General features: G+C 35.8%; 2 long non-coding RNA genes across 2 annotated transcripts; both read left to right on the forward strand.

Moving 5' to 3' along the window:
* Positions 1-562: 562 nt before the first annotated feature.
* On the forward strand, positions 563-27,068 carry LOC128999124 (uncharacterized). Its single transcript, XR_008491236.1, has 4 exons — positions 563-699; positions 2,951-3,053; positions 18,727-18,916; positions 26,870-27,068. It is a non-coding gene; the product is annotated as an uncharacterized LOC128999124 (long non-coding RNA).
* LOC128999123 (uncharacterized) lies at positions 3,641-8,425 on the forward strand. The gene is made up of 3 exons (XR_008491235.1): positions 3,641-3,991; positions 5,747-5,847; positions 8,311-8,425. It is a non-coding gene; the product is annotated as an uncharacterized LOC128999123 (long non-coding RNA).
* Positions 27,069-27,355: the final 287 nt, after the last annotated feature.

Below are 27,355 nucleotides of genomic sequence, written 5' to 3' on the forward strand. Positions count from 1 at the left end.
AATTTATGAGAGCAATCACCCTCTGGGCAAATAAGCCTTTTCGGGTTGTTTGAAGTCAGATTGTTCACTAGGCCTACCTACAACAACTATCATGCACATTACGTGTATGGCGCGTTAAATTAAATTTACTAGCAAAGTGTTTGTCACAAATTGAACATTCAAACTTTTTTATATTAATATCAGACATACTGATCCCGAACTCTTTAACTTGAAATTACACCATCGATTTAAGAGAAAGTTTCCAATCACTAGACAAAATGGAGGTTGAAGACAGAGATCCACGAAAAACAAAATGAGCACCTAAAAAGGAAATGGAATGGAACTCTTTGTTTGTAATGTGACGGTTTTAACAAATCTATTCCAAACAGTTCCGTGTAACTGTTCCAAAAGTTCAAAAAAAGGAAGGTGAAATACTGCGGTGAGAAGGTCGTGTCAAACTTGTTGACAGCTAGAAAAAAGTGGAGAAAAAGAAGACGGGCTGGGAGGGAAATAGAAATATACTAACTCAGCAGTTTCCATCTCCCAAAAATTACAATTGTGATTACAGTGATAACAACGTTCAAATATTCACCATCCTGTACCTATCACCCGATAACATTTCTCATCCCTCTGAGGTCGTAGGCCTACTTACTTAATTTCATCCTGATAAAGTTATATCTTTTGATTTTTGAATCATGTGTGATGAAGAAATCGCTAAAGGTAAGTTGGAAGTAGCTTAGGCTTATTTACAGTAGTTACTTCTATTGGATGGATTTTGGAGGAATGTCAAGCTTTACAGAACAGTTATACTCAATAATATGGCAAGCTATTTTATGATAAATAGGTAGCCTATGTTAATTTGTATCTTGTGACTGTTCTGTAGGCATATCGTAGGCTAAATCTGTTATAAGCCTAGGCCTTGTTCGAAATGCTTGTTTCCTTGTTGATCTTGTACTACATACAGGTAACCGATTTTTAATGCTCATTTCACTCTAATTAGTTTCTGTGAGATAAATTGTGGTTGACAATACTTTAAGGATCAATTAAAAAACCCTTCAACAGGGATCACTGGGCCATAACCATAACCCAAAAGCTTGAAGGCAGCACAAACATAACTTAAGCCTAGTACACGGTGATCCCACATTCATGTCATTCATGCCCACAAATACTCACTGTGTATTTGTCTAGATTTTACAGGAGTTCAAATTAAAATCTAAGTGAATCATTTTTGAGTTTTCTTGAGCTTAAGTTTAACTATGAATAGGCCTAGGGGCCTGTGAAATCCACACCTCAGATTGGAGTAGCCTACCTCACAGAGTATGTACAACCACAGAAAACATACTACTATAACCCAGAATGCCAACCGCATGGTAAAAAGCATTTAAGCGTTTTGAGAGAGCTTTGCCTGTCAATCCGTAGGCAGCGCCACCAGCGTTGCCATGCACTCAGCATAGAAATGCTGGTGGCGCTGCCTATGAATTGACAGTCAAAGCTCTCTCAAAACGCTTAATGCTTTTTACCATGAGGTTGGCATTCTGGGTTATAGTAGTATGTTTTCTGTGGTACAACTCATTGATCTAAAATATTTTGTGGTTGGTGTATGGCTCTGGGGAGTGGGAATTGTTGGCAGGGATTTTCCCCTAATCCTTGTATTTCCTCTACTTTTGGAGTAAGACAGTCCAAACCTAGTATTCTCAAAAGGTAGGGGAAATACAAGAATTAGGACAAAAACCCTGCCCAAAAATTTCCTCTCCCCAGAGCCATACACCTAAATATTTTGGTCAAAGTAAATCAGTACCGGTAATCATTATTGTATTTTATAAAGTCTCAAAAACATTTCTACTAGGGATTTCTCGATTTCTGTAAAGACTAAAGTGCATTATTTTTTACAATGGAAACAGTCTGAATCATTCTCCCATCTACGAATATGTAGCTGTGATCTGACCCCATTAAGGTTTTCTGCGCAGGTAACTTGCATTACTGCACCTCTTCTAGGGGGTTTCCCCTAGATGTATTTAAACCAACAAAAATCTCTCAGTTCATTTGTTTAAAACTTACAATATTATGTTTTTTTTATTCTTTATTCAACTTATTTATTTCCCAACGACATGTAGCCACTTTACAACAAGAAACAGATTGGTTATTCTACAGATCTAAGTTTTAGCAATTATGAAAAATAATAAATAAGTTAATTTAACAATGATAAATAATTAGGTAAGTTTATCAATACTCATACAGTTAACCCAAATCAAAATAACATCACCCCTAATGACTTGCCATTCCTTAATGATTTTTAGACTTTTAAAACCTAATGTAAAAGTATTTTACTTATAAGTGTTTTTCATATTATTTTTTTTTTTTTGCCTCCTACATTGCTCGTCCTTAAAATTGTCTGATTTATTTTATGAGTACCTACTTAGGTTTGCTGCTACAGAGAAGGTAATGTGGCTTTGTTTTTATTAAAATGTTGATAGCTTTAGTATGAATTAAACATAATTGCCAAATTTGATTGAAATATAGCCATAAACAAGCATATTTAATAAAATAAACCTATAGCCTATTTGTTCTCCATAAGAATAACAACATTTGTTCTCCATGATAATTTTTAATTTATGTTTCAATATACTTTTTTCCCTTTTTTATGGTCTACAATGCGGTTTGGAAAGAAATTGAAAAAAATTATGTTTGTAGGGTTGAAAAGGGGAAAAACAAATGTTTACCCTTTAAATCTCCCATAAACCCCCGTTCCTATAGTCCCATCATGCTAGGTCACAAACTTGTTCGAATAAACTTAGGTTTACAACATTTCACCACAATGCACCTTGCATTCAAAACTAGATGACTTTCTTTCAATTAATGTTCAATCAATTAATGATGCTTCCTAATTGAAGTCAACTTTAGATACAATACCAGGGGTTGGACACCTCCCTAATGAAAAATATTAATGTTTAATTGTTAATTTTGTCACTAGACGAAGGGAGTAGAGATGAGAATGCTAATAAGACAAAACAAAATGAAAAACCAAAAACAACAAGGAAGAAAAAGAGAAATCGACCTGTATTGAATGCTGAGAGGTAAGCACAAACTGCAGACTAAAACGAATATAACTTGTATGGGCTACATTTATAAGTTGTATACTCTGTTATCTACTTACCCATTAAATCTCTATAAAGGTTGCAACTTCTCAAGATATACAAAACTTATAAACTTAAAATTGCCATAGGAGTTATAAATCAGCTCTAAACAATTATTAAAGAGACGGCTGCACTTTACTTAAGTTCCTACACTCATTTGAATGAAAATATCGATCGATATATCAATTAATAGGTATATCAATTAATCGATTGTTTCATTCGATATATCGTTTGGTTAGTTAGGTAAGGTTAACCTAACCTAAATAACTAAACGATATATTGAATGAAACAATCGAATAATTGATATTTTCATTCGAATGAGTGTAGGACCTAAAGTAAAGTGCAGCCAAAGAGACATTTCTAGACAATTAGCTTTGAATTTGGCAAGTGTTGAGTAAAAGATGACTGAAAATTTTAACTGTTTACTTCCCAGGTAACACGTAAGCTTACGGCAAGCCTTGTCAAAGGCTTGTCTGGAAAGGCCTTTTTATATCAACTTGTGCCAGACTTGTGGCACGCTTGTGAAGAAGGCTTACGGGGAACAGCTTGGGGCCAATTCGTGGAAGGTGTATCACGACAAGCAACGTAGTTGTAATTTTCATCCATCGCAGCGCTAGCGGCGCTAGTCAGTCTACTACACAACAACAAAACAACCGCCATTTTATTTGTGTTTGTTTGGCCGTCTGGCGTCTGCGCTTGTTCTTTCTTGTTTTCGGTTAAGTGTTTATTTTTCCTTAAGTTTTGAGTTTATATTTCGCGTTAAGTTTAAATTTTTAAGTTTATAAAGTTTGTATACAGCCCTAAGTAAATTTATAAGTGCTTTTGGTTAATTAGTAGTTTTCCTCGGTGATAACTTTGAAACCTACTGCGATTTTCAGGTGAGTAGAATAACCTAGATTTAGCAGTAAGTTAATCAGTAATTTTAAATAAGTTAAAGCAGCCAACTTAACTTAAGTTTATAAGTTATTAATATAATGATTTAAGCATCAACCGTTTGATTTAGAGCCTGGGCCTAGTCTAGACATAACTCACAAAAGTCTTACCGGTACCTAGCTAAAAGGCCTGCCCTAGGCTATTTGATTTATGATTTATGTACATCAGATGTACATTTATCACATCTTATACCTTCTTAACTTTTTTAAAATCTGTTTTCACTTGATCACTTGAAAAATTGGCAGTCAATTTAGTGTTTGTTAAAAACTTTTCCAGGAAATGTTTTAATAATGATTCATTATTGGTAGCCCAATAAACCTGAGGGCTGATATAAATTTTAGGCCTACTTTATTTTTTTTTTTTAACTGCAGCACATTTTATTCTGTCACAAAGTGTCAAAACACCTAGTAATTTGCTATTGGGAATGTTCATGTTCATTTGTTATGTTAGGGTCCCATAATAACTTAAGCTACTTAGCTAACCTAACTCATGTGTTAATTAGCACCTCGACTGTAGGCTGCTAGCCTTGATAGACTCTACTAAGTCAATCAAAAGGACTAGGCTAAACATAGGCCTACCCTCCCTGGGTACTTACAGTTTCACATAGAGCCGTCTGCAATAAGTTTTTGGATGAGTAAGGATAAAAGTTAACTTAGGCCTAAGTTACTTATTATCAAAATGATGCGTATTCTTTTCTCGCACAATAGACTTTGCCCTCGTGGCAAGCTTAGCACTTTTCGGACGAAATAAGTAAATACAGTGGAACCTTGATAACAAGTAACAAGACCCTCGATAACAAGTCACCCTTGATAACAAGTCTCATTTTTAAATCCCCTAGAATTTATTTTACCCCTAATCACATGTTATTGCAAACCTCGATAATAAGACAACCTTGATAACAAGTCTTATTTTATAATCCCCTTGAGAGCCTTTTTATCAAGGTTCTCCTGTAATTCTTACTTAGCCTATAATTTTTTTCGGAACATTCCAAAAAATTTTCTAGCATCGAAACGCTTAAACGTCACTTTGCTTTAGATCAAGTTATGTAGGCCTAAAGATTATTGTCTCCCGCGGTCACATAAAAATCCTGAATACCCCCTACAGTAACGGAACATCATTATCGCCTTTCTCCATTTGTGGAAAATCTTGACATTAGGTAGGGCTACATATATTATAAAAATAGGCTATGTGCCGGAGCGAGCTTTTGTATACAGTTTGTAGATATATTATGTTGATCAAATTTAGCAACTTTATTTAGTCTATTTCACCTTAATATTAACATTTGCTCAAAAAAACATATTTTTGCATTCCCCATAGTAGAAAACCTAAGTACTAGCATAGACAAAAAGAATTAAATATAAAAAGACCGTCAGCTGTGCTGCAGTTACCATAGGTTCTGGCGAACACCGCTGGGAGCGCTATGCAGTTACGGCCTACGCACTACGTAACTACATGGCGCTCCCATCATTGTGTGCCAGAACCTATGGTAACCACTGCACGGCTGACAGTCTATATTTAATTCTTTTTGTCTATGTTACTAGTTAGATCTAACTTTATTCAAAATATGCTTTATGGAAATCTTTAAGCATAAATCCAGTTTAAGACGAATTGATAGTCTGCAGGTTTGCTGCTTCAGGTGTATTTTTGCTCTGGTACTTTACTCATTTTGTATGTTTAGTGCACCTTTTTCTGATTTATAGATGCTGTCAGGAGAAAACATTGAGAAACATCGGCTGAGAATATGAAGAAGGAACTCAATCAAGAAGTGGCTGCAGCAAGCCACACCCAGATTGATGAAGAGGTATTTTTTCCTATTTCAATTTACGGTACCGTACTTATTTCTTTGTGATAAGAAATTATTATGAGTAAAGGGCGTTTATAAAAAAACTCCTCATTTACTAGCACCCGTCACCATAGCAACATTTTCCGTAAGGCATTGCAGCTCTAGATTTTTTCAAATTTTATGTGCCACAGTGTTGCCAACAAATGCTGACCAAAAATTTACAATTGGTTGGTACAATGAGTTGAACTGTTATTAAGGAATTAACTTCATATTTCCAATCTGTTAAGATATGTATTTGAAAACCCCAAGAGTTCTATTGACACCCTGTATTTAGGTTGCCATTGGAAACTGTACAAAGTTCTTCTGTTAGTTTGGATATTGTACTTAGTAAAAATGCCATTTAGATTATTCTAACTCTATTAAAAACATTAGCCATACCTATAAAACATTAATAGAACCAGTTAAATTCAGGGTTTATTTAACCTTTTTACCTCACATTTGCCTGTCCACATGGGCCTCAGGTTTGTGCATGGAAAGTTTATTTCAGCACTAGTCTAGTCAATTAGATTTGAATTTCAGTTATATATTGAGTTAAGACCCCACTGAGTGTGAAAAAAAAACCACATGTAGCCTATATGTAGAGTGGTATTGTATGCAACAATTGTTTTTTACCTTTAATGTCTCATTTCTTGCGAAATCGGCATCGTAGACTATCTTGAACGCGCGGCCAAGTCAGTTTACCGAGTAAGATAGAGAAGTGCGGCCGCGCAAAGCTCATTTCGGTGGCAAAATTCCAAGCTGACTATTCTCCATGACTGAGCATTTCGCTTCTTAGGCCCGGTTCACACGAGCAACTTATCTAGCTAACTAGGCTGTAACTAGGTAAGCCCGAATGGGTAGCGGACCAAAGGATACACCGGTTCACACGAGCGACATGTCAACGGACTAGGTCGTAGGTGTGTTGTAAATGAATGCGCATCGATAAACGATGTTTTTAATACATCGATGTTTTCAATACATCAATATTTTCGATACGTTGACATATTTCTGGAAATATTTGATGTTTTTGCGTCAATGGTAAGTGAATTTTTTTTTTTACATTGATGTTTTGGACAATAACGATGTTTTAAACAATTATCGAATCATTTCAAAACTAAATTTGCATTGGAATCACCCAACAAACTATCATTTAAACTATTATAAAGTTTGGTTGAAAAAACATCATTGTTTAGAGTGTATAGGGTCAATATAAAATTATATTATAAACCTATTAATCGGTTACAAATTTATATTTAGTTTATTCCTATATTTGGACTTGTAATACTAATAATAGGCCTATAAAGATAATTGTTCCAAAGAAACGGTTGTTGCTTCATTGATTCAATACAAATATCGATATCAATGTTACTCGGATCCATCACTGGCGACAATGAGAACAAAGGGAAGAATGCGAGCTGCAGCGTGACGACCGATCGCTCGTGTGAACGCTCCCATAGGGGCCATACTGCTAAGCCGCTAGAGCGGGCGACTGGGTTGCTGCCATGAGTGACTTGGAAGCGGGGCCCGACAATAGTTTGGGACACCAAGCTCGAACGCGGCTCGCTAGTCGTCGCCCTACGCTTGTGTGAACGGTTCCATTTAATCCTGTAGTCCTCTACCCAGTCGGGCTTACCTAGTCACAGCCTAGTCAGCTAGATAAGTCGCTTGTGTGAACCGGGCCTAAAATGGTAGTATTCATTAGTCTTAGACCGTCTCTAATATTAACATCACCCATTCCTGTCTCAAATTTCCCAGTCATCTGTTTTATTAGTTAATGATACTAGATCTAGTATAAATTAATGATATTCTATTTTTTTCTATATTTTAATATCATCAGCTGATTGGTTAATTATTTATTGTTTTCTGTTGTGAGTCAGTTGTCCAATTTATTGTTTTGTTTTAGCGTTTGTACTTTTTACAATGTTCAAATATATTTCTAAAACGTTTAAAATTTATTGAATTTTTACTTGAACTCCTTTAAAAAGTCAAACATAGGTACTTTTAAAATGTTTTGAAGCTAACCCCTGAAAGCTATAACATCTAATAAAGGTTTAAACCTATAGTACCGGTATGAAGTTTTTCAAGTGTCATGGAAAAAGGTATAGTGATATAGACTTTATAAACTGTAAAAAGCCTCTATTTTCTCATTTCAGTCCGACCAAAATTAAATTTATTTGGAAACCTAAGTAAAGATATATTAAATTTGGAACACCATGCCCATAGTTGTTTTGCAAATAATTGGCTCACACACAAAGCAATATTTGAAACATTTATCTCATCATAGGAATAATAAATATTTTCAGATCTAAAGGAAATTATAATCCATAAATTTGGCAAAGTCACATAATTTATTGAGGGAATACATGTATGGCAACTTAAAAAAATACTACAAAACATCAATTTTATTGAGACAACAAAATATTTTTAATTTCTGTTTTTCAGGTCTAACAGACAGCAAGCAACACCCGCTGCTGAAGAGTGTTCTGATGACTGAATACTGTACGAATTGTAATTTAAACCTGTGTAAATATTTTCAGAATATAAAATGTTAAGTGCACTTTTACTTTGTTTGATTTCCATTGTCAAAACTTCTCTGATTAAGATAATTTCTCAATTAGTTTGAAATCAACTGTAGGTATAGGAATAAATTTGTTTCATTTTTTGTCATTACAGCTTAGTAAAGCTATGTAACTAATACAGTACTGTGTTAGGTCTATTATATGGAGTCAATTTAAATTCAACCGAGGAGTTAGCTCTGTTTAGCATTTCCTCTAATAACATTCAAGTTTTTCTATTAGAGGCATTTATATTAAATTTGCTTTGAGTAAAAATTAAACTACTGATTTAGTTCTGAAAGCTGTATTTAGGGCACATTAGACTTCTGATAACAAGTCTGATATTGCCCTACTTTACCTTACAAAGCTATCTTACGGTTAGTTTGTAGGCATTTGACAAAAATAATTTTTAAGTAAAATACCTTTTTGAAACCCATAGCCTACATTTCTTAAAATGATTGTATTCTACCATGAAATGAACAGTTGTCATAAAACATATTTATTTATTGCTCAGTGCTTTATTTTGGCTTTTAGTTAGTAATTAGTTACTTATATTTTCAAACAGGATCCAACACATTTATCTCTAATTAGCCTACAGTCCCAAGTCTATTTTTAAAACCTATCATTCTCTATCTGGCAAAGTAAAAAGTTTTGTTGGCCAAACAAAATTTAATTTATTTTACATACATTACTATGAAACATAAACATAATGTGCTTCATTTTTATCTGAGCTATATTTTCAATGATTTATTAATTTGTTTTATGGAACAAAATAGATCTGTTACAGTTTCTAAGTTCTAATAAAAGGCCTGTGATAAGTTTAAACAGAAGGCCTGTGACAAGTTTGAACAGAAGGTTTGTGTCAAGTTTAAACATAAGGTGTGTGGCTAGTTTAACCAGAAGGCATGTGGCAAGTTTAATCAGAAGGCCTTTGACAAGTTTGTATAGAAGGCCTGTGACAAGTTTAATCAGAAGGCCTGTGGCAAGCTTGTCTGATGGGAACTAGGAGGTTTGCTACAAGCTTGCCCCAAGTGTACAAGCTTGCCGTTATACACTTGTAGCAAGTTTAAAGGTTTGACAAAAAAGGTTTGTGACAAACCTTTCTCAAGCTTTTTTTGTTACCTGGGTTATGACCTCTTTCACTAGAAGATCACCCTACTTTAAACCAAACATAGAAAAATTGTCTCTTAGTCACAACATAGGTATTATAATGAACAACATTGTTTTCTGTTTGTCTTCTGTTCTGATTAATGTATTTTTGACATCTATAGTGTTCTTTGTGACCCTCTAAAAAGCTAAAATGAAGTTATTTAAAATCTGGCTATTATTGTTTGCTGTGCCCCAAACACTGGTGTAGTTTTTTTTTTTAATCCACAAAGTGTAAAGCTCTTAAAATTGAAACACGGTTTTTAATTTTATTTGTAATTTCTTATAGGCATTCTGAAAAAGTGGTTTGAAGTGGGTAGATACTCTGAGGCTAGCTAGCGACAGTAGCTACTATCCTTAAATAATTTTTCAATAACACTTGGGAAATATACTTGCAATGTACATTCAAATTTGAATGTATAAAAATAAACATTTATATAAGTACTAGATTTATATTTAAATTAAATTTCTATAGTTGTTCAAATTTTCGTAAGCAAAAAAGAAAGTAAAGTTCAACATGTAAGATAAGCACTAAAAGAGTTTATCACCAAATAAATTCTATATTTACATAAAAGAATGTTAAATGTGATGCTTACATACTAAGGAGGAAGTGTGGGGAGCGAGCTGGCGTAGTGGTTAGAACGCGGGACTTCAGTCCCTGAGGTCCCGGGTTCGATCCCCGCCAAGTCACCAATGGATTTTTATCTAAGTGATAATGCCGCAACCCCTAGGTCTAGCCTGAAGTAATGTGAAAAACAATCCCAGGCTCGTGCCTAGCGTCCTTAGGAAAAAAAAAGAAAAAGAAAAAAAAATACTAAGGAGGAAGTGTGGTGAATATAGCCTACCTATTGTAGAACTGTATAGCACTTTTGTGACCGAGTACATTTGTATAACTGTGCATTTTGAAAGTTTAAATACTATTTGTTTCAGTGAATTTTGTACGTTTTTTTTTATTACTTTATTTTGATGGAAATAAATTAAGGCCTTCACTAAAACTTCACAAACTCGCCAGTCTGAGTAACTCGACAGTCAACGGCTGACAGAGAACCGCACTTAAAATTATAGGATAATTTTTGACAACCCCCAAACTCAACAACCTCTGAGTCCACAAATCGTAGCCATCTTGTACACTTGTGCCATATTACTAATTATTATTCACCGTATTGGTTATTACCGTTTGGAATGAATAACCTTCAACTGCTGTCGTGATGCCAAACTTCTCTATTTATTTAATGGATATGTCTAAGCTTTTATACCAAAACAAATAGCATTTGTTTTAGCATATTTAAAAACTGACCAAATAAGAAATAAATTAATATTCTACAAAAATTTTAAATGACAGAAATGTTTGTCGTTAATTTTTTAGTATAAGTAAATAGTGTTTGGGTGAATTCTTAGTCTTAGAAACAGCTTTTGGTCAGATGAATCATAGCTTCAGATATACCAAGCGTAAAACTGTATTGAAATATATCTGCATCTTATAACTGCAGCTATCACAAGCTTTCCTATGCGACTTATACTGTAACAATGCTTTCGTGTCATTTAACAATCATCCAGACCAGTATACCAGCCCTACGTTTAAAAAAACTTTCTAGTATAAAATACTAGTTACTAGTGTAGAGACTCCCCATTTCCATTTCCATTTCGTTTTGTCATAAGAGCCAGAAGCTCCCTGACTGCAAACCCGGTACCTATAATTAAACATACCCGGGCCCCATGATGTAGGCCGAAGCATGTGCACCGACCTTTGGCACACCATGGGAGGATGACTTAAGGTCATCAGGCTCACCGGCTGCCGAAGCAACCCTTCGGAGAGAGGGTTACCCAGGGATACCGGCTACTTGTTTAAGCGTCACTCCACCTGGGTTCCCCCAGGTACGAAACCCAGAAGGACCATAGTGGAATGCCCTGACGCATTTAGTGCAAGCAACACTCGGGACCTATCCAATCCCTGACAGGCAGAACCCGCCATCAAAGCCAGGAAGAAGGGGACCACCAGCAAGCTGATGGGGGAACCCCCAACCACCTATTTACACCACTACCCGATCGAGGCCTTACCCAGTTGCTGGGAAACCAGAGGTGACCGAGGCGATAGATCCCTGAACACCCCCAGCTGGCTTGAACCCAGCACCCGATCTGCTTCGTTTGTCCATCAAGCCCAACATCACTGCCAGGCCATCAGGGTTTCCCAAAAGGAGGCAGGAATAGAAGTGGGTCCCACCCGGATGAACCTATCCACCAAAGGTGGCGACACCCTTTGCTCAATTGAGGTTCCAGGGAGAACCCCCCACACTCTAGATAACCATACCTTCCGGTCTCAGAGACAGGGATTGGCTGATGGAGTGCGCCCAGCCGTTACCCTCACACTGCGGAAAGTTACGTTCCCCTAGAGTGTCCCTGTGAGCTAATGGGTACTCGCCCGATTTCACCTCCAGGAAGGCTACTTCCAAAGTCGAGGATTTGCCACACTGAATGCCAGTCGCACATCAACAAGCGGGCCGAAGCCCAAATGATCATAGCTACAGGCAGGTGATAGATTGGTGGCGCACTTCCACCTCTTGCAGAGCTGAACACCCCCCACAACCTGGATGAGGGAATGTCACTGGGGACTCTCACTTTGGGTAAACCCAAAGAGGCTGGCTTGCCCAGTCGTCCATAACTATGACCTACTTGAAATGCCGATTCCGACACCGAGCAGTTACCTCCCCTTTGGGGGCTACTTGCCCCGTTTTTCACCTCCCAGGATGAGGCTACTTCCAGAGCCGAGGATACAGGGGCGTCGCCTTGGGGGGGGAAGGGGGGGGAGCCTCCCCCCCCTAGAATCTGGGAAAGAGAAAAGTTGGGAATTTCCTTGCCATGAGTTGGGACAGTTGGGAAGTCGGATACAAGAAAAATATATTTTTAAACTAAACAAAATTTAAATATTTGCAAAAATCCATCAAAGGGAAAAATTTCTTTGACTTGGACAAATAAACTTGACGCTTCTTTGATTTAATTTAACTTTGATTAAACAAGGCTAAACCATGGCTAAACACGCCTTATTTTAAGAAATCAATAATCAATTAGCGGTAAAGCTTGTTGGAATTTCGTTTACGAGAAATTTTGTTCCTTATTGGACGCATGTTGGGTACCTTGATCCTGTCCTGTGTTGATTATTCTGAATGATTCGTCTGCAAGTTTGAATTTTGAAAGTGCAAGCAATGTAGCTCTTCTGTTCAATTAGCCTATGTTGTTTGTTAGTGTTTACAAGAAATTCAAAAATATTTTTCACGTCAGTCACATGAAATATATTTTATACCTTTTTCGTGGTATTTGGAGCAGGCTAACTGACCGGAGTACTTGCTAATAAGCAGATTAAAATAACATTAAACATAGGTTTTGTGTATCGGTATTACCTTTAAAACTCTTATTTTTTAATAAACTAAATGGAATATTTATTCTCTGAATATATTTTAAAAATCTACACAAGTTATTTATCACTCCTAATTAAGGATTTACAAAAATGAATCAACTAATCACTCTGAAACAGATCTACGTGGACAAAACATAACCTAAAATTTGATGTTTGACTTTCACTCTAAGTTTGATTTTTGTCTAAGTTCTAGTTTGATGAAGATGAAGGTTAACATTTTTATTGTATGTATAAGTTTATTATCAACCAAGTTGAACGTTTTTATTTAATACGAGTCTTACTTTAGGTTTATTCCTTTCTAGGCTAGAGTAATATTATTCACAACACTGATATTAATATTTCATCATTACAAACTTGTTTAGGCCTACCCTAGCTGTAAGTTTTATGAAAGTTAAAATGTTGATCTTAACTTCTAAAAGTATTTTCATTTCATTATTTTGTAATAAAATATATTTTCTATACCCACTAATTTGTACTCTGAGGCTTATTTTATATCACTAAAATTTTACACTGCTACGTCTGCTACCACAATGGTTTTTAAAGTTTTTTGGATTCGAAACATTACTTGTTCAAGCTTTTTGAAGTCATAAAATTTCATTATGAATTGGTAGAAGTTTTAGAAATTGAGTAATTTTGTATAGGATGTAAAACTAGCTATGTTTTGTTAATGCGAGTTTATAACTACTGAATTGAATGTTACTGCAGTGTAGTATAATAATTTGTAGATTTTTAAAAATAGTACCGGTACAGAAATTGATTTCTAAAAAAAAATAGTTGGGAAATCTATGTTAGGCAGTTGGGAAATTTGAAGCTTCTCCCCCCCCTGGAATTTAACCAAGCAACGCCACTGCGAGGATATGCCTCACAAAATGTCAGTCGTACACAACAGGCAGGACGAGCCCGACTACAGGAGTGTAGGGACTAGTATTACTAGTGGTTTTTACTAGTAGAGACAGCAAGTGTATTTCATAAAATTTTTACTCTTGTAAATTACACTGGTAAATACTTGCCATTTTCTACCAACCTCTCTCTCTACACCTGTACTATTTGTAGTAGGGTGGTATTTTTTAAAAGAGTAATATTTTTAATTACTCACATCTTTGTAAAAATGAATTATTAAGTTCTTTTTGCAAGTATAATTTGGCTCTGTTGAGCCTAGCCTGAGTTAGGACATAGGACGAACACCTAAAACAATAAACTTGGTACTTACCAAAGTAGTCTTTTTAATGTTGGGCCAGAAAGTGTCTCGAATATACGAATAGTTTTTGCTGTCGTCCTTCAGCGGTCCGAGGGCCAAACACATTAAAAAAAACTTCTTCTTTTCATCCACCTTGCTGTTTTGCCAGGGTACTTGAAAAAGTTCAAAACAAATTGTTCTTAGACGATTTAATTAGATTCAAAACTTGACCCTTCTTTTCTTTGCTCATGGTGAGCTTAATTTTATAGGTACGGTAAAAATAAAAAATAAACTATGAAAATCACAGCGAATGCGGCATCAACAGATTTACTTCCACCAATCTATTGAGCGCCACAACTTCAACCGGCTACTAACAATGACCGTTTTTACGGCGACCCCGGCAGAGGGCTCATTGATGGACATAAATTATTGCGGTTCGATAAATAATATGTTATTATTTTACTTATATGTCTATATTAATCAAAAGAATACAATGCCTTTCTAGCTATTTATTTTTAGTATCAATTACAAAAAAATTTAAATCCTTTATGAAGCGTCAGAAAAGCTGTAATTGAGGTTATAAATAAGTGTTGAGAGTTCACTTGTAAAGTTGATCACACGACTAGTAAAATACACTAGTATTTACTAGTGGTAGAAAAACTTGTATGAAACACTAGTTAGTAGGACAGGTAAATACGGGACTAGTAAGACTAGTATTTTTATGAAACAGGGCCCAGCAGACCAGTAGTTCATCAGGTAATCAATTTTTAAAATATCGCAAACTATTGAATTTTCTTAGACTTATGGGTCCACGTGGTCTGGCTGATATGAATACATATATGTCTATGTCAAAAATAAAACTGAGTGGAAGGGCCAGCAGAGCCAAGCAAGACTATGACAACCTAATGAAAGGTATGGAAATATGGACCCAACGACTTTACCCAGCTGGCAATTTTGATGACAATCTCAAGAAAATCGAGCAGCTCGGTAACAGTAGAGCAGTCAAGGCAAGTAGCATAGGCCTAAACATAATTCTACTTATCATTTTAGAGTTAGTACATTCTTGCCAAATACATTTTTATATTGAAGGAGACAATTCCTAACAGTAAAAAAAATCAAAGGTTCACCTTTAAATTTACCCAGTCTCTATGATGATGACTGATCAAATTGATCACCATTCTAACATTTTACATATATATTAGAGTGAAAATTTAAAAACGTACATTTTCAAGAAAAGCACTTTGCAAATTTTTTTCCCCCTTTTTTCAAAACTTTTATTATTTTTTTATTTCATTAACATTTGAAGTTTCATAAAATGTCCATGGTAACGCAATATATTTGGTAGTTTTTTTTTAAAGAACATCTTTAGTGGAAAAACACAAAATCCTGTCACGACCATAACAGACGTTTAAATGAATATTAAAAATAGTTAATATTATTTTTATAACTATGTTTTGCTATAAACTAATTTACTTTTATGACCATTATACATTAAAAAGGTCACTGAGCTTTTGGTATATTTGGTCTTTCTAGAAAAAAATAAAAAACTCAAAAAATTGAAAAAAAGCCGATAAAATCTTTTTAAGTTTGTATAACTCCGAAAAAACTTACCTGAGACCCGAACAATCGTTATGTTTGTATAGAGGTGTGCTTCTTTTGTGTATAAAACATTGAAATATGACGATATTTTAATTTTTGAAATTTTTATGATAGAAATCATAAACGTGATGGTCAGGGACAAGCGGTACGGTCGTGAATTTTCTAAAAAAATCTAATTCTTACTAAACAATCCTTCAACTATACTGTTAGTTATAATAAAAATATGTGTTTCAATTGAACTAAACTGTTCAAATTACAATTATATTAAAGTTATTGTCACGACCAAACACACTATAATCCATAAGGCTGGATTGGTCGTGAAAAAACCTGCGATGGTCGTGAAACTTTGGTCGTGAAATTACGTGTTATTTGGCTCTGTTCTGGCGGTTGCCCTGCACCTCATGTTCGAGGATACAAAGTGGACTTCTAGGTTAATCTAGCAATTGAAATATCTTATAAACAAAAATTAACACCATGCCTACTTCATCGAATGACTTCGTACGGTCATGGACACACCAAAATTACAAAAAACACAACCTTTCTTTTATTAATCTTGTAATTCCTCCTTTCAACTCGAAACGACCGGCACTACAATCCTGACGTACACCCCGAACTAGTCTCTAAAACCAACTAACTCCATCGACGCCAGGCTTGCCACTGTCGTGCTCCAAAGTTGAAATTTTTTCCCAAATGGTCGTGACGCCAAATCGAGGGACAGACTTATTTTGTCATGGTAGTCAGTTTGCAATTTGCAATGACAATAAAATTATAATATGCTCCTTTTTGTAAGTTTAATAACCATTGATGACATAAAAATATGGCTTTATATATTTCGGCATGAATAATTAGTCTAAAAACAGCGTGAAAGTTGGAAAATGTACCCTAGGGACACGTCATGGTCGTGAATTTCGAGACTTTAAAAATACGAAAAAAATTCCTAGAACCTATTTAAAACCAAATAAATGTGTGTAACATGTTGCCCCCGTCCCAAAAAATATTAAAACACAACACATATTAATAAACTACAAATCTAGTATCTACGAAGTAAAAGGCCAGGGACATGAAAAAGGAACGTTTTTAAATTTTCTATCATTAACCATCATGTAAAGCTTTAGTATAAATGTATATTATACAAAGCCTTAGAAGAGGTAGTTTATTATATTTGCTTAATCAACTCTCAAGCTTAAAAATGAGTTGTATCTTTTAGGAGTGTAAACTATAAATCATAATGCTTTTTTTTCAAAATAAAACTGTACTAACTAATACAGTAACCTTGTTAACTTAGACAATCGCTACCCATTTATCAGTGGATTTCTACAATCCACCTATTCTGTTATAGTGACAGTTAATAGAGGTTCCACTGGGTTTCTTAGAATCTATTATTGGTTAAATTTTCTGTCTGGATTTTTAGAGCTACGTCAACCGAATAAGATCGGGGCTAGAAGATGTTGGTGGAGAGTCTGATTCGGGCAGTGACGTTGAAGTAATAGAAGAACTCTCTTCTCCTAACCCACCACCAAACACTGATGATAATACTTTTAGTGCCATAATTTCTGCAAAACCAATGCAACCCCAAACCTCTGTTGCATCAACATCAAAACAGGTAGGCCTATTGTGCTACATCTGGATTCTATGCTTTTTAAGACGCATAATAATTTTATTCCAGGTCTTGGAACGTTTGGGGTGCAATGATTGAAATAAAAACACCATTTGGGGAATTAAATAAAACCCGGCCAACTACATGTTTACGGTTTGCTGGAATCTTGAGGACTGGAGAGCAAGGAAACTTTTGGATCGGTGGTTAAACGTGGAGGGAAAAGTGGCGTGATGGGTTGTAGCCAATCCGGGAGCTTTATTGAAATCATACGATATGACGTCACAGTCGCCTGATCGCAGTCAGGACACCAATGCAAAATATATTGCCAACTCTTTATAACACAAATCTAAATATCGTAAAAATGGCAACATTATGGTGCATTATTGTATACACTACATTTCCTCCCCTTTAAGTTTAAAATTATTTTTTCTTAAAATACGCCAATTTTATTAACACATCAAACCAATTGAATAATCATTGAATAACCTAAAACAAAAACACTTTTTTATAAAACAATATTTTATGATTCAATCAAATAAGACAAAACAATAAACATTAAAACAAGCAACCTTGATAAAATTGGAACAAAACACAGAAATAAATATTTACAAATTCAACCTTTCAGTAGGTTTTATTTCTCTGGCAGAACGCCTCAATGGCAATGTTTGTTTGGGTCGATCAGCTGATCGTACAGGTGATGTAAAGGTCACTTCCGGTGGAGTAAGCGAAGAGCGCATACTACTACGTTTACTACGTCCTGGAGTACGAGGTGTACTCGGCATTTCCAGTCTCATGGGTGAAGCCCGACCATCTGACTGAGCATTGTTACCCACATCCTGGTCAAACATGTGTTCAGCTGGAGGCAACACTACCTCTCTAGCAATATCATTCTGTTGATCATTCAAATTTACCTTAGTGTTTAACCCTACCAGCTGGTCAATATGGCGCTTCCATACAATACCTGAGTCTAATTTTACTAAATAAGATACAGGACTTAACACTTTAATCACTACACCTTGTGTCCATTTATTTCTTCCCCTGTAATCATGGACTAAAACAGGCTGTCCTATTGACAGTTCTCTAGTTTGACTGCCCCCTTTGTTTACAACTTGTTTGTGTTGGTTTGACAAAACCGTTTTACTAACAGAAGGACGTTGCAATCTAATGTAGTTTGCAATACTCTACCAAACATTAGTTTGGCTGGAGTTTCATTGGTTGTATTACAGTAACCTTATTGTTAACTTAGACAATCACTACCCATTTATCTGTGAATGTCTACAATCCACCTATTCTGTTATAGTGACAGTTAATAGAAGTTCCAGTGGGTTTCTTAGAATCTATTAATGGTAAAATTTTCTGTCTGGATTTTTAGAGCTACGTCAACTGGATAAGATCGGGGCTTGAAGATGTTGGTGGAGAGTCTGATTCGGCCAGCGACGTTGAAGTAATAGAAGAACTCTCCCCTCCTAACCCACCACCAAACTGATGATAATACTTTTAGTGCCATAATTTCTGCAAAACCAATGCAACCCGAAACCTCTGTTGCATCAACATCAAGACAGGTAGGCCTATTGTGCTACTTCTGGATTCTATACTTTTTAAGACGCATAATAATTTATTCCAGGTCTAAAAGTTGTAGCCGCATTTAAGTGTTGTATTAGCATCAGCAGGTTGTGGCTAATAGACAGCATGGACCACACATATAGTACTCTGTAAAGAAAAAATAAAGAAACCCTGCTTATTTCACTCATATATTTAAATATTGTATTTAAATATATCTACTCCTTGCAATGCTCTCAAAGTGAATTCTTTACAAATCTTGGTTGCCCCTGGGTTGGAAGAACTTGGAAGTAAAAATACAAAACAGAGCTTGGCAGTGGAAGCTTGATGTTAAAGAAATATTTGTGTGGGCCCTGTAAAATAAGAATACTCCCCAAAGGTCCTTAGGGGACGTTCTTGGTACTGTTTGAAGTTCTTCCAGACTGTAATACCTTTGATTTCAAAATAATAACCAATCTTAATCTACACTGAATTTAATTTGCTCACTACTACACTATTATTTAGTGTTGCACTTAAAAGGTGAATCTTTTGTAGTGGCCTATGATTTACTGAATTACCTTTATTTCAATGTTTGAATAATACTACTAATAATGATTTACCAAGGTTATTGAGAACTATAAAATGAGTAACAATTTGAATTTATTGCACAGAATTTGATAATTACACTTTTCAATTTACAGTTGCTGTTTGTGTTTTATATAATCAAAATGACCTTGAGTTACACAATCAGTTGGAAATTATTGAAACGATTGAATGAATTTATCAAAGGGGAGGTACGGTGCGGTTTCACACCGATCACGAAAGTGTTAACGGAAGAGTGGTATTTAATTTAATTTTGAGATGACCAGTACCAAGCAAATCCTTTTCGTTGGCCAACGATTAAAAAACGAAGGTCGTCTCGCAGTCCAACTGATTAAACAATATTGTATTCAATCGTAGTAATGTTTATTAGAATGTTGCTTTATTATTTTATAGCTAATTTGGTACTTTGGCGGTTCATCTATGTTCAAACTGACACAACCTCCGACAACACTTCCGCATCAATCGAACCAGCTACCTGCTCCCTCCTCTGACATTAATTTATTTCCCCCAAAAGATACTGACTGTGACACTCTTTAAAAGAACTGTACCATTTACTCAACAATGAAAATTGATAATGACTCTGTGTAAAAATTCCAACACTATGAAAATCTTATTAATTAACTCTGAATTTCCCTAAAAAAACATTTTCGTCTATTTGTTCTTAATACTATTTGATTATCACAGCTTAGAAAATATTACAGATTATTACACTATAAATGGATACAAAAATCAGTGACTTGAATTCGAACCTGGAAACCATGTGATCATTTGACATGAAATAACAAAATATGACAGGAAAATTACAATGTGCGACTCACTGAATTCTAAATTTAACAAATAAATAACACAAATTACTTACAAATTCGGACGTCCACACTAAACACAAACACTACTTGAAGGATAGGGATGGGGAATTGTAACTAGCCGGTATTCTATTCAAAAACGCGATCAATTTGAACTTGCCTGACGAACGTGAATTTTCAAATGGCGGACTTCGTTGGCCGGTTAAAACAAACTTTTGACACTTTTTGAATTTCAAAACTGATTCTAATTTCCAACCGCGTTGCAAATATATCCCTTAGGGATATAGGTTAAACGATTTCGAGGAAATGAAAATTTATCCGACCAAACGCCGCGAGATGAATTTAATTTGCACGGACAAAAGGCTTTACTGAACTAGTTACACAGGAGCTAGGAAACGAACTGGGGCTGGTGGAAGCAAATGACCATCCGACTAGACCTATCCCCTCTACTCTTTTAGTGCGTGGTGCATTCTGGTCTATACTGATCTATTGTTCAAAACAGCTGACTGTTCTTCGCGTTAACTTGTATTGATTTGTTGCCTTTTTCAACAAAATCGGTACAAAATGCCCCCTAGCAGAAAAAAATGATCCGTGATCGGCCTAGGACAGTCCAACCTATCGTACTACCTCGGAGCATTTTTGGTCTAGCCAGTGGACCACGACAATACACATAAACACAATTACAATTTACAATCAACAATAAGGCAACAACAATTTAAATAATGGTAACAACAATTTTTTTTTTTTTTTTTTAAGTGGACTCTTGTGACAAAGGGCCAGTATTCACCACACCTTGACACCACGCAACGGTGTTTCACGCACAAAACAGACACTTTGATGTGCCACCATGTGATAATCAGCAGAGCGTGATGTCAGAAGCGGAGAACAGCTGGGCTCGTAGTAGTCCATTGTTGTGGTGAGTGCACAGGTGCAGTGGCTCTAGTAGGTCAGCGGGGAGGGCTGGGCGGGCGCTCAACAATGCTATCAGTAGCACCAGCGATAACAGTGTTGTCCAACCTCGGCCTCCTCGATTGCATCACCAGATACAACACTCGTCGATTCATCTCACTGTTTGTTCACTCACAACTTATTTCTAATTGCTGCCCTTAATTAAAACTTGTTTTGCGTTCTCATTTGTAATTCAAATATTTTCTCATCTTAGTCTAAATGGTAACTTCATTCAATTGAGAAACGTCATGTTGTTACTTCTAAAACATTAACAAAACATGGTCGACACAAAACATTTAATTACACACATTTACATTTTGACACTCCAAACATTGATTCCGACGGTTTTGCACATGAACGAACATTAAAAACATTATTTCGCAGCTTCTTGTCTGACCGATTGGAATTTTCACAACACGGTTTTTTCCGAATGCGGAGCATATCAATTCTTTATTATCAAGCTGGCGTATTGATTCAATTGATGAAAACCATCACAACAGCTTACGAATCGATTAGGAACTCGACATTTACTATCATTTCGATGCAGGCCGAATCCCATCACGAACGCATCAACTGATTTCGGTAATCACAACTGAATCGACTTAAACCTAAATAAAACACTCCTCAACTGCATTTCGGCGAATTCTTTGACTTTTACGATCATTTCGATGTATGCACAAATTTTCACCTAATGCTAAATACCAAGCTATGAAAAAGATAAAGATATTATTCGCCCTACACCGGTGACATGCGACCTCTAATATTCGCAGAGCTACTCTAATAAATGCTTAAAATGGGCGTCGATGTTATTGTGCGACATCATTTGACCTTGACAACGTCGGAACCTAGTTTAAAGCACCCTACAATTCCTAGCGATATGGCCTTCTCCTTGACAACGATAACATTTTACGATCCTTTCCCTGGGTCTATTTCGTAGATCGTTTGACGACGTAGTCGGATTATGTCGAGTTTGATTTACAACCCTAGACGACGAATTAATCAATGGCCGTCGATTTGCATCACCAAAATACCTCTCTTGGGCTCGCATTGAACTAGTGATTCGATTGACGAATGATTTCAGCTCGAACAGGCTTTGCGGCATTTGTCCAAACGAAAAATGACTTCGGACAGTTGGATTACATTTTGTCAACGCAATCTCAATTACTTCGCCTTCTGACATTGATGATTTTAAAGCAAATGCGATGGATATGATATGATCGACGTATTCTGAAAAAGTTTCATTCGGTTGTTGTGGTCGATCTAACTCAAACGATGCAATCTCTCGTCGCCTAATTGACGGAATAAATCTGTGTAATATCTCGTCATGTAAGATATTCCAACGTACGTTACTTGATACTGCTTCTAAAAATAATTGGAACATTTGACCTTTGACCTTAGGGATGATGAGTTTAATGATCTCTGTGTGACAATTCGGAGAAATATCAAATATTGGCTTGATATTTTTGAGGAATGAAATTAATTCAAGTTCATCTGTGCCGTCGACTGTATTTAATTTATTAATTAATTCGATTACCACAATTTGATCAGTTTTGGAAAGTGGTTGACTGACATTGTATGTGTGAGCGTGTACGTGTGTGTCATGGTGGGTGTATGTGTGAGTGTCAGGTTGTGTGGGAGTGCGAACGCGTGGCATATGTGGATGGTCAGGGAGGGTGTGTCGGTGTACAGTGGCACTGGCCGGGGCAACAGTAGACAGTGAACCAGTCGCTACAGGAAACGACGCGCGTTGTTGTGCAGTCAATATCTCTATCTCTCTCACACGCTCGTTCGAAGGTTGAATATCCACATACGATGAGCTATTGGCATGACTGTTGTTTTGATTTGTATTCGACGTACTTGATAGCATTTCAGTCAATTCGTGGTTGTTTAAATCCATTAAACAACTATTGGAATTTTGTCTAATTGGCGACGGTTCGTCATCGTTTACGATCGGTAAACGACAATCGGAATTTTGTCTACCTAAATTAGCTCCATTGTCATTTGGTGGAACTATTTCATTGTTATGGTTGATCGTTGCATTTAAATCGATTAATTCCCCTAAATTTCTCCTTGACATACGGTCACGTCGGTCATTCGCAGTTGTATTATACCCAGGCCCAAATTGTCGGTGCATTTTTTCGCTAGGAAAATAATTCAATTTACAATAACATATCTCACTTTAACAAAACAAATATTTCACGGTGACGAAAAACGATTGACAATTAATCACAGCACAATACACAACAACAATAACAACAATAATAGAATTTCTTATAATCTAAACAATTTCAGTGAATCGCACAGACACAAACAGTACCAAGAAATCACGCGATGATATCATTTATTTGTAAAGAAAAAATAAAGAAACCCTGCTTATTTCACTCATATATTTAAATATTGTATTTAAATATATCTACTCCTTGCAATGCTCTCAAAGTGAATTCTTTACAAATCTTGGTTGCCCCAACTCCTAATGTTACAAATTTATACTGTTACATAATAATCAACATTGTTATGGATTTTAGGAATCTGTAAACACTCCATATGAGGTTGAGTCCATCTGACATAATAACTCCTACGTTTCCCTAATTCAGAATTGCCATTTTGAACCTGATCTATAATTATTCTTGTGACGTAGTATCAGTGGCAGATATGACAGATGCACGTTGTCCACCACAAGGTCTTATGTCTCCCATATCCCCACTCGCATAAGGTTAATTAAGTTCGGTCATCTACACTTCTCCACTGACCCGATGACAGGGCCGGATTCAGCATTTTCGCGCCCCTAGGCCCAAATAATTTTTCCGCCCCCTAGTCTGGTCACAGTTTCTTTCCTACAAACCTTTATTAAAAACTATATCATGCATCTAGGCCTATGTTAATTGCTTGAACACCACTCCTCGTCGGAATTTTATAATTGCAAGTTTTTTGAAGAATTGTCTTGGTTAGCCTTAACAAAATGCCGTATTACACAACACAACAACACTTTTGTCAATTTTATGCTTTTGGCAAATGCTCACGCTTGTGGGACTGAAACAAAACAATCCAACCCACAGAGCATTTCTGCAAAAAAGCATATCCATTGATTCCGATTTCAGGCCCCAAAACATGAACTCCATAACAGTACGTGATACCATAGATTAAACATACTCCTTTAGTAGATTTGTGATCCTTAGGGATTAGCTGAAAACAATTATTTTTATTTAAGCTATTTAATGCTTGTTTGTCAAAAATAAAATGATGTAATCATAAACAATAGGTCGTCCCCAGGTTATATTACAAGAAATTAAAACACACAACAAAGAACTATCCAAAAAATAATAGAAACAAAATTACGTGAAAAGTAACTTCCAGTGTCACCAACACATATGAACTACACATTAAAAACTATATTTAGAATTAACAATATGATAAAAAGTCGACTTGAGTTTATGGTTAATCTATGGTAGTACTGCATCCAGGTTATATTTGCAAAGCAAAACAAAGCAATAGTCCCGCCGACCATAATTATCTTTAGGTCTAAGCCAAAAGCAGAAAATGACACCATTAATGGTTTCTTTGGAGGGGATTTAATTTTTCTAAAACCTGTTGCAAACTCAGATAAATATTTTTTCGTTATTGAATTTTAAAGATAAACTTATCGTATTTTTAATAGATATTCAACAAAACGTATTATATATTTTAACTTAACCCTGCAGATAAACTGATCAAAAGATTATGAGGTGAGGGTGGTAATGGTGTCTAGTACGCATGCGCCCCTAATCACTCCGATCAGTAGCGCCGAGTCAGCATAGTGGCAGTGCAAAGATTACAGTGGCAATACGACCCGTACCGCTCGGGCGCTTGACAACATCCCTACAGCCTACTCCTGTATAACCAATGTTCGTTACCAATGTTGTAACGAAATTGATGCGTAATGTTGTAACAGATATATAATTGTAATGCTTTATTGGCAAGAGTTCTTTTTTATCAACTCGCAAAATATGTTAAGCTATGGCTATTAATTTTATTTTTAGATTAAAAAAATATTTTTCCTCTCGGCCGTGCGCCCTCTGTGAGCTTGCGCCCATAGGCCCGGGCCTATTGGGAAATCCGGCCCTGCCCGATGATGATTCTCTACCAGGTCATGGTATTTTTTTAGTCTCTCTCTCCTTGTGTGTGTGTTTGTGTTTTTCTCTCTGACTTCATATGTATGAATACTAACTAACTGATTATTAATAATTGTGCTCTAAGAAATATTGTATGTAAATTAAAATTGCTCTTGTGTATACACTTATTACTTTAGCCGACTGGCCCACTACAGTGTGGTTTAAATTACCTTGTTACTGTTGAAACGATCCTTTGTAGTTTGTTAAGATTACAGCTGTTTCATGCTTTGAATGGAGCACCTAATCAGGTCAGAAGAATGTCAAGTAGTCTTCATTAGATATTCCTCAGAGTGGAGTTTGTCAAAAGTTTAATAATAAATAGGTATCAAATCACATAACACACGGAAACACAAAACATTTAGCACTGGTCGACCAGACGTTAACAACACGTGATACGGCTCCGGCTGAGGGTGAGCCGCGACTGTCCTGTCACATGTCGTTAGCTTGACCCCTACCCCTACTCCCATGTTATCCTTATCTCCTTCCTTTGTTGTCTGTTTATTGTGTATTTGAATAGTGGTGTTGTAAATGATGTTTGATTCAAAAGATAATTATTGACAATATCTGTGTAATTATGGTTGGAAAAAATTAAGTGGTTTGTGTACACTGATTTGAAATTTTTCTTTGGTATATGTTCCTTGCTGAACCTGGAAGAAAAAGTTCTTGAAGTCTGACTGATGTAAAAATTGGGATAATCGTCACATTTTAGTTTATAAATTCCGGTTTTGTCCATTTTATTAGTTCTGGGTAGGTGTCTTTCTTTGACGATAGTAGACAGGACTGTAGTTAGCACTGACGTATCTTTTACTTTTATCTTGTGGCTTGTTATTGTTTCTATTGCATTGTTTATTTATCAGTCTGTCAATCAGAGAACCATTGTCGACTACTCTATGTTTTGAAGTATTTACTTCGTCGTTGTAATCAGTTGCGCTCATTGGGATGGAGAGTAAGCTGTGTTTTATGGTTAAGTAGGTGATAAAGAATGAATCGTCTGATCTGTAGTAGTTGGTTTTCTGTAGATTTTACTACTGTAGAAATTATGTAAATTATGTACTACAGAATGGCTGGACTAACCAAATGTATTATCAATGGTTAAATTAACCCTACAAACTAATTATTAACACTTAAAAATCTACATATATCATTATTTTATAAGCTTTTGACATCTCTTTCTTTAATCATCTTTTTGTTTCCACGCTAAGACGCTCTAAAATGTCCAATCTTTTTTCCATTGTCACAAACATATATTTTTCACTCATCTTAAAAGATAAGTAAACCTGCATACAAAACTCACATTTACTTAGATCACCTTTGCTTACTCACAACGTTCACCCTTGAAAACAATCTAATACTGTACAGTAAATAACATACAAATACAAAATTGCATACCAGAACACGCTGTTTAACACAACCCTTTACCATAATAGCAGCATCCGTCAACTATACTAACAAGAATTGTTTACTTTTATGGCAGGACTAAACATTTAAGTTGAATCCTGACGAAGGTAATTCGCCTGTGAAGATGTGACTCATACCCCCGAGATTGGCCATACCATCTGGCGGCTGATCCAACCAAAGCCGAACTAAGGAGTCTACTGTATATGATTTACTTTAGTTAGTTTTTGGTTAAGCAAAACTGTATAACTGGGCAATATATAAATTTGTTTAAAATACTTTGCTTGTTTATTAATATTATCCTTGTTCTTTATCTTCAAATAAAACTATTTGATTCAATTCAGGAGAAGGAAATCCACTAAACTAGCAATTAATAGATTTGTTGAATGGGTATATTGACGTGATGGAAGGCGGTGAGTCGGTTTTCGGTTGCTTTGCTAACCTGATCAAATCGTTTGATTGCGTCAATATACCTATCCTTTTCCATAAAATGTAATAGTATTGTATTACAAACACTGTACCTCAAAGAGTTGATCAGTAGTGAACATCGTCAGATGTTTATCTT

Source organism: Macrosteles quadrilineatus, unplaced genomic scaffold (genome assembly GCF_028750875.1).
Source record: "Macrosteles quadrilineatus isolate MER2022 unplaced genomic scaffold, UCM_ALF_1.0 Scaffold_7__1_contigs__length_78375512, whole genome shotgun sequence".
Taxonomy (NCBI): Eukaryota; Metazoa; Arthropoda; class Insecta; order Hemiptera; family Cicadellidae; genus Macrosteles; species Macrosteles quadrilineatus.